The sequence below is a fragment of the Nuphar pumila genome, chromosome 15 (genome assembly GCF_984573655.1).
Source record: "Nuphar pumila chromosome 15, dmNupPumi1.hap1.1, whole genome shotgun sequence".
Classification (NCBI taxonomy): domain Eukaryota; kingdom Viridiplantae; phylum Streptophyta; class Magnoliopsida; order Nymphaeales; family Nymphaeaceae; genus Nuphar; species Nuphar pumila.
The window spans coordinates 27,912,178-27,920,191 of record NC_143263.1 but is presented as its reverse complement, the minus strand read 5'-3'; positions in this window follow the sequence as shown (position 1 = coordinate 27,920,191).

The window sequence follows — 8,014 nt, the reverse complement described above, 5'->3', positions numbered from 1 at the left end:
CAGAAAGGTGAGCTCATCGTACCACCAGTCGAACCTCACCGGTTCCCGATGCCAAAGGCCTGTTTTGATCCCGTTCCAGAGGATGCTGCCGTCGGGGCTCGCCATAAGATCGTCAGCGACGGTGGTCCTGCTTTCATGCACGAAAACGAGAGAGAGATTGGAGGCAGAGGGAGATAGGAGGTGAGAAAAAAAATAAAAATACATAAAGGGGTCGGTAGGGCTTTGTTTAAGCCCTATTTTTTAGGTCAAATGCAGGTTTTGACCCTCATTTGACCAAATAAATCGAGCATGTGCGCCTCAGACCGAGGCACGCCTCGCCTCAAGGCGTGCGCCTCAAGGCCTATGAGGTACACACCTCAAGGGTATTGCGCCTTATGCCTGCGCCTCAAGGCACAAAGCCCCTCGCCTTGAGGCGAGGCGCGCTTTTTGCGCCTTGAGGCGCGTTTTTAATAACACTGGTTAAAACGAAGACGGCAAAAATACATAAGTAGGTGATATAAGAAGTCACAACATGAAGTGTTACTTATATTTTATATATTTCTTGAAATCGATTCATAAATTCATAAAATATTTCATAATTTAGTTAAAGAGGTTAGACACAATGTCCAAGCTTATTTAAGAAAATTTTCTCTATCAATAAAAAAAGAAATGGAGGTGACCTGCATGGTTAGTGGGAGTTGCGTGAGAGCATTAACATAAAGACGTGCGCAGGATCAAATTCCGCTAGCTAGTGTGGCCCCAGTCTGTCTTCATAAACCCACCCCAGGTTTACCTCGCAAGGAGGTGGGCCCATTAAGTTTGTTGTTTAGTCTACGCATACATGCCTATCGCCTTGGTTGGTTTGAGCTGGTGCTAACCAAATTTGATGTAGTCTGTTTTGTTTGTTACTTTTTGCAGGGATCTAATAACATCCAAGGCATCAGTCTCTCTTTACCTTGGGACGCAGACGAGCTTTGGAGCTTGAGCGCGCTTTCAGCAATGCCCCAACTCAGGATGCTTCGCATAGATGGGCGTTCTGATGCAATTGAAGATGAAGCCTGCATACAATTCCCAAGGAAAATAAAATATTTGAGCTGGGAATACTGTAGATTGAGGACGCCCCTGTTTGATGGCTCTGCTCTTAAGCAACTCGTTGTGGTCGACCTATCAGAAGGTGAATTTGAAGAGCTGGGTAACATGGTTAGTCCTCTAACGATGTATAGCGGTAAAAAAAAATATGTGAAACATGCAGATTGATCATATGCGATTGGTATTTAGCCTAGCCTAGTGTAGGATCAACTAAAAGAGTCCCTTCATTCAAATGCTGCTCTAGGCAGAGCCAATGCAATCTCCTGAGAAAGTGCGGCTATTTGAGTGAGAGATGCGTAAGGGTCATAGCCAACTTGACATACCCTAATTAGCAGTTTTTTTTTTTTTTGGTTTTTTCTTGTGAAGCAGCCATGTGAGCTAATCGAGGTTCTATGGGATGTGAAAGGCTACTACTACTTAGAGGCTATTCTCGTTATACCCAAAGCAGCTTACGCAGTCATGTAATCTCCTTATTTCTTATGTGTCTACCTACCCTCCTGTTACGATGACAACGGGATGGAGGGGACATCGCTTACAAAAAAAGGACAGAAGAGGTCTAACCCCGACTCTCTCTGTGTGTAGTGGCCGGTCAAAAACATGCTTTCTCTCTAGCTCTTCGTTCTTCTTCAACTTTGACTAGGCTGTTGAATCAATTTTCTTTACTTAGGTTTTTTATATTTAGTTTGATTAGGCTATTTTTCTTTGATTTTATTTAAGGTTTTTTTCTTTTAATTTCATTGATTAGGGCTTTGAATCAAACCTTTTTACTTAGGTTTTTTATATTTAGTCTGATTAGGTTTTTTTGTTAATTTGATTAGTTTTTTTTTTTATTTTGTTTGATTTTTTTTTTTTGAATTTCATGGATTGCGGCTTTGAATCAAATTTTTTTACTTATTTTTTTTATATTTAGTCTGATTATGGTTTTTTGTTGATTTGATTAGGCTTTTTTCTTTGAATAAAAAATTTTTACTTAAGTTTTTTATATTTAGTCTTATTAGGGTTTTTTATTTGATTAGGCTGTTTTTGGTTTGATTTTCATTGATTAGGGTTTTTTCTTTGATTTTCATTGATTAGGGCTTTGAATCAAATATCATTAATCAAGGTTTTTTTATTTGATTAGGCTGTTTTTTGTTTGATTTTCATTGATTAGGGTTTTTTTTCTTTGATTTTCATTGATTAGGGCTTTGAATCAAATATCATTAATCAAGGTTTTTTTATTTGATTAGGCTGTTTTTTGTTTGATTTTCATTGATTAGGGTTTTTTTCTTTGATTTTCATTGATTAGGGCTTTGAATCAAATATCATTAATCAAGGTTTTTTTATTTGATTAGGCTGTTTTTTGTTTGATTTTCATTGATTAGGGCTTTGAATCAAATATCATTAATCAAGGTTTTTTTATTTGATTAGGCTGTTTTTTGTTTGATTTTCATTGATTAGGGTTTTTTTTCTTTGATTTTCATTGATTAGGGTTTTGAATCAAATATCATTAATCAAGGTTTTTTTATTTGATTAGGCTGTTTTTTGTTTGATTTTCATTGATTAGGGCTTTGAATCAAATATCTTTAATTAGTGTTTTGTTTTTTAATTTGATTAGAGACTTTTTTCTTTGATTCAATTAGAGATTTTTTCCTTTGAATCAAAAATTTTAATTAGGCTTTTTTTTATACTTGATTTGATTAGGGCTTTTCTTGTATTTGATTAGGGTTGTTTTTCTTTGATTTTGTTTATTAGGGTTTTTGATTTATTTTTCTTGTAGTTTAGAGTTTTTTGTTTATTTGTAATTTATATATGAATTTTATATTTATATATAAAAATATGAAATCTTATTTTTTTTTGTCAAATTACCCAAAATTTAAATATTTTTTGGTACTTGAATCCAATTTGAGATCCATATTAGAGGCTAAAATCCATAATTTTTTGATAAAATTTCATAATTTGATCCCATATAACAATGATTACAACATTTATATATCCAAAAAATATGAATTCTTATTTTTTTATCAAATTACCGAAATTTTAAATATTTTTTAGCTTTTAGATCCAATTCAAAATCCATAATCAACAAGTTAATCTCCCTCTCTCTTGGCTTTTGTGTTGCTTCTGTGCGATGTCTAAGGTCTGCGAGTTAATTGATCTCTGTCTTTGAGATTCTCAAGGTACAACCCAACACTCGCTTATAAGATTATGTTATTAGAGAGTTTTTCTATTTTCAAATTGTACGTAAATAGAGGAGACTCTGCCAGAATTTTGTTTCCTGAAACCATATTCTATGCTAATTGGATCTGTTTGTATCTACAAGATGTTCATCCTAGGGAATGAACAACATTCAAAGTCATCTTTAATTCTCACATTGTTTCTCATACTTTGGATGCATGCGCTGCTAATTAAAAATGAAAACAAAAATTGATGTGCAGGTGCTTCCAAAGCTGAAGGTCCTCGATCTCCAATGGTGTAAGAAGCTCATCAGGACTCCAACTTTTACTCGTCTCCCGTGCCTGGTGAAGCTGGTGCTCAACTCCTGTTGGGAGTTGACTGAAATTGACGATTCGATTGGACATCTTAAGAAGCTGGTTCACTTGAGCATGAACGGGTGTTCCAAACTGACTGGACTGCCCACTAGTCTTTGTGAGCTGACATAACTTGAATTCCTCAGCCTTTATGGGTGTAGAGAAATTTCTGCTCTTCCAGAACGTCTGGGGGACTTGAAATGCCTAAAATGTCTTACGCTTGGAGGGACATCAGTAGAAGCCATACCAGATTCTATTGGAGAGCTTGAGTCTTTAGAGGAGCTCAACCTTGAAGATTGCAAAAGGATTTCTGTTCTTCCAGAACGTCTGGGGGACTTGAAATGCCTAAAACATCTTAACCTTAGATGGTCATCAGTAGAAGCCATACCAGATTCTAATGGAGGGCTTCAGCTTTTAGAAGTGCTCAACCTTTATGGTTGTAAAAGGATTTCTGTTCTTCCAAAACATCTGGGGGACTTGAAATCCCTAAAACGTCTTGACCTTAGAGGGACATCAGTAGAAGCCATAACAGATTCTATTAGAGGGCTTGAGTCTTTAGAGGAGCTCAACCTTGAAGGTTGCAAAAGGATTTCTGTTCTTCCAGAATGTCTGGGGGACTTGAAATGCCTAAAACGTCTTGACCTTGAAAGGACATCAGTAGAAGCCATACCAGATTCTATTGGAGGGCTTGAGTCTTTAGAGAAGCTCAACCTTTATGATTGCGAAAAGATTTCTGTTCTTCCAGAATGTCTGGGGGACTTGAAATGCCTAAAATATCTTGACCTTGGAGGGACATCAGTAGAAGCCATACCAGATTCTATTGGAGGGCTTGAGTCTTTAGAGAAGCTCCACCTTTATGGTTGCAAAAGGATTTCTGCTCTTCCAGAAAGTCTGGGAGACTTGAAATGCCTAAAAGATCTTGACCTTAGAGGGACATCAATAGAAGCCATACCAGATTCTATTGGAGGGCTTCGGCTTTTAGAAGTGCTCAACCTTCATGATTGCGAAGGAATTTCTGCCCTTCCAGAACGTCTAGGGGACTTGAAATCCCTAGAACATCTTGACTTTGGAGGGACATCAGTAGAAGTCATCCCAGATTCTATTGGAGGGCTTGAGTCTTTAGAGGATCTCTACTTTGAAGATTGCAAAAGGATTTCTGTTCTTCCAGAATGTCTGGGGGACTTGAAATGCCTAAAACTTCTTAACCTTAAAGGGACATCAGTAGAAGCCATACCAGATTCTATTGGAGGGCTTCATCTTTTAGAAGTGCTCAACTTTCATGGTTGTGAAAGGATTTCTGTTCTTCCAGAATGTCTAGGGGACTTGAAATCACTAAGACATCTAAAAATGGGTGGTAGCACTTCATTAAAGAAGCTTCCTGATTTTGTAGGCAAGCTGAAGAACCTTAGTGAGTTATATTTGAAAGATCTTGAGGAACTACATCTTGATTTCATTGATAGCCTTTCCCAATTAACAAGCCTTCACTTACAAGGCCTCCCTTGGTTGGAGTCTCTCCCTCAGCTTCCCTCTTCTCTCAAAAGTCTCTCTCTCTTAGATTGTGCCGTTCTGAAAAGAGGGCCAGATGTTTCAAACCTAAAGGCTTTAACGGAATTGAAGATTTACAAATGCAAGGATTTGACTGACGTGACAGGCCTTGAAAGTCTCAAACAATTGGAAAAGTTAAACGTGTATGGCTGCGAAAGCGTAGGAGGCGATCTGATGAAGAGATTGTCACAGGTAACTTATTGGTTAATCAAGAAGAGTATCTCCATTAGAGTGAGGGGTTTAGTGCATTTCATATCATTTTTCTCTACTAATTCATTCTAATTACAATTGTGAGACTTGCAGGCTTCATTCAAACGAATGTTTCAGTTTTGCATTTCTGGAAGTCGTGTGGGTCACCACTTGCTATGTGGGATTCCAAAAATGGGTGGCCTCTCTCCATATAATGAAATGAGAGGCGAATTTGACTTGAGTGAGGAGTCACTTTCCAACACAAGCTTTGAGGAGAGATCAGATATTGATATGTTTATCCAAGTCGTGAAAGATGGAGAGATCGTTGCTGAATCTATAGAGCAAGCTTCAAAAGCATCAGAGGAAGAAGGCAGGGTGGGCTGCGACTGGTCTATAGGTAAAAGAGATGAGGAGACATGGAGGTTAATAAGGAAAGGCCACGTAATGGTACAGGTTCCCACTGCTCAACATGGGTACCAGTTGAGCACAGGTCATATCGGCGATGACTACACTATACGGTCAAATAAATCACCATATGGATTTTAGACTGAGATATGATACAAATATTTTGTTACTTATATGATGCGAAAATCAAATGGGCTCTTTTGAAAGAAGTACCGTGAATTATGACTTTACAACGACTGTTGCATGCTTTCAGATCTAGCAAAGATGGATGAAAGAGAGTGTTTGAGTGACCCATGTGACTGCCTTGGTAACTTTCCTAAGGACCCTCATAGCAGTTTGTTGAATTGATTGTAAACTTCTAACAAAAGTTTCATCCTAGTTAAATAGATACAATAGATACATGCAAGATTTGACAACTTTTCAAGAATCACCACTCTGTGTGCAGGATGGGTAGCAAATTCCTTGTGGAATATGCTGGAGCAAAAGTAAGTACAGATTAAACTAACTCGACTCTCATTCTTTACAAAGAAACTACAAAAAGAAAGTGAGACCACTTGTTTCAACCACTACTCCATATTACATGCCCTTTCTAATTTAAGGGGCAATCACTGCTGCATAGTCTTCAAAAAATTTTCATAAAAAAAGGCACTAGATAATGCAATAAACTGATAAGGAAATAAAATTTTTCATCATAGGCAAACTTTGTGGTGATTAGAAAATTTTCAAAACTTTAGGAGGGGCTTGAACCCTCCTCGCCCCTGGATCCGCACTAGTGGCATAGAACTCCAAGGCTAGGACCCTCACCTCCGGGGCCTATGCTGGACTCCTAAAATAAACCCTAGGTAGTCTACTGACCCTCGCAGCTTACTAGATATGAACTCGGTACAATATACTGACAGCAATGATATTCGATCTATCATCCTTCATCTCGAGCGTTTGGGGGAATTGTCAGTGTCATAACCTTATCTGATTGACTAAACTGACGGTGGATCAGGTGCAATCACATGGCACATTTTAGTGTGCTTTGCGGCACCTGATACGTCCTCTCTCTTGTATTGGATCCAACAGCTGACAGGCTGTACCACAGAGATGGAGGGTGGTCAAGAGAAGTGGCAACGGGTCGGGCTTGGTTCAGGCTCAGGTGGAACCAGACTTGGACCAATTTTTCAGGTATGGTATGAGGTCTGGACCTGGGTCTAATCAGGTCAACTATAAGAGAAACCATACCCGGACCCAATAATAACTAGATGAATCAGACCCATACCATACCCCATAAAATAATGTTTTTTTATCATTTTTACATTGAAAATTTGTGGCTCTTAATCGGAACTTTGGTCGGGCCTGGGTCTGATATAAAATTTTACAAACTATACCCGGGTCCATGTATTAATCGGACCTTCGGGTCCAGATGGGTCTTGATTGGGTCCTTTTATTTGTCATCATACCCAGACCCTATAGGGTTTGGTCCAGGTAAACCCAACCCGCTGACACCCATAGCTGAAAGTGGTAACCAGGCTTTGGGCCAAACATAGAGAACTATAACCAACGGGGGGGGGGGGGGGGGCGGCACGCCACCTTGTGTTGGGACGTTGCAAATTCGAACCCCATGGTATGACTGGTAGGGGTCTGCCTAACCCCAACTTTCTCTGTTGAAAAAATAAAAAACATAGAAAGATATAATTAGGGATGTAAATGGTTTGGATTCAGGTTAGATATATGACCGAATCTGTTTAGTCAGATTCATTAGATTTTTTTTTTTTAATCTAAGGAAGAAAAATCCCATCATCATCCACCTCACATTGGCTGACCCCAAGTCAGTAAAACCCTTGAGGGGGTACCCCCATGCCCACCGAAGAGTACATCCAGATTCATCCTTGTCCTTGCGGCCTGTGAGTTTCATCAACTGGATGAGCGGAGCCCTTGCGGTCCAGATTCCTTTGATGCATGATGACTGTTTTACATAGCATTGAGTGTACAGGTTCAGCCTCATTGTGCACGAATTCCCTACCAACCTTGTCCCATGCTCCATTTCATTTAGGCATAACTTCCTTAGATTTCTTTTTTCAGGATTATTTGCAATAGTTGTTATTTCTTTAAGATTCATAATTAATAAAATATTCTATTTTAACCTACGAGGACTCCGCTTGTCTGGTAGGAGCAGTTAGTGCACGTCACCTTGTCTTGAGACGTTGCAGCTTCAATATCAAATGTTTAAATTGTATAACTGGTAAGGAGGTTCTGGCTAACGCCAGCTTGCCTATAAAAAATAAAATTCTATTTTAATCGTTGTATATTTTTTA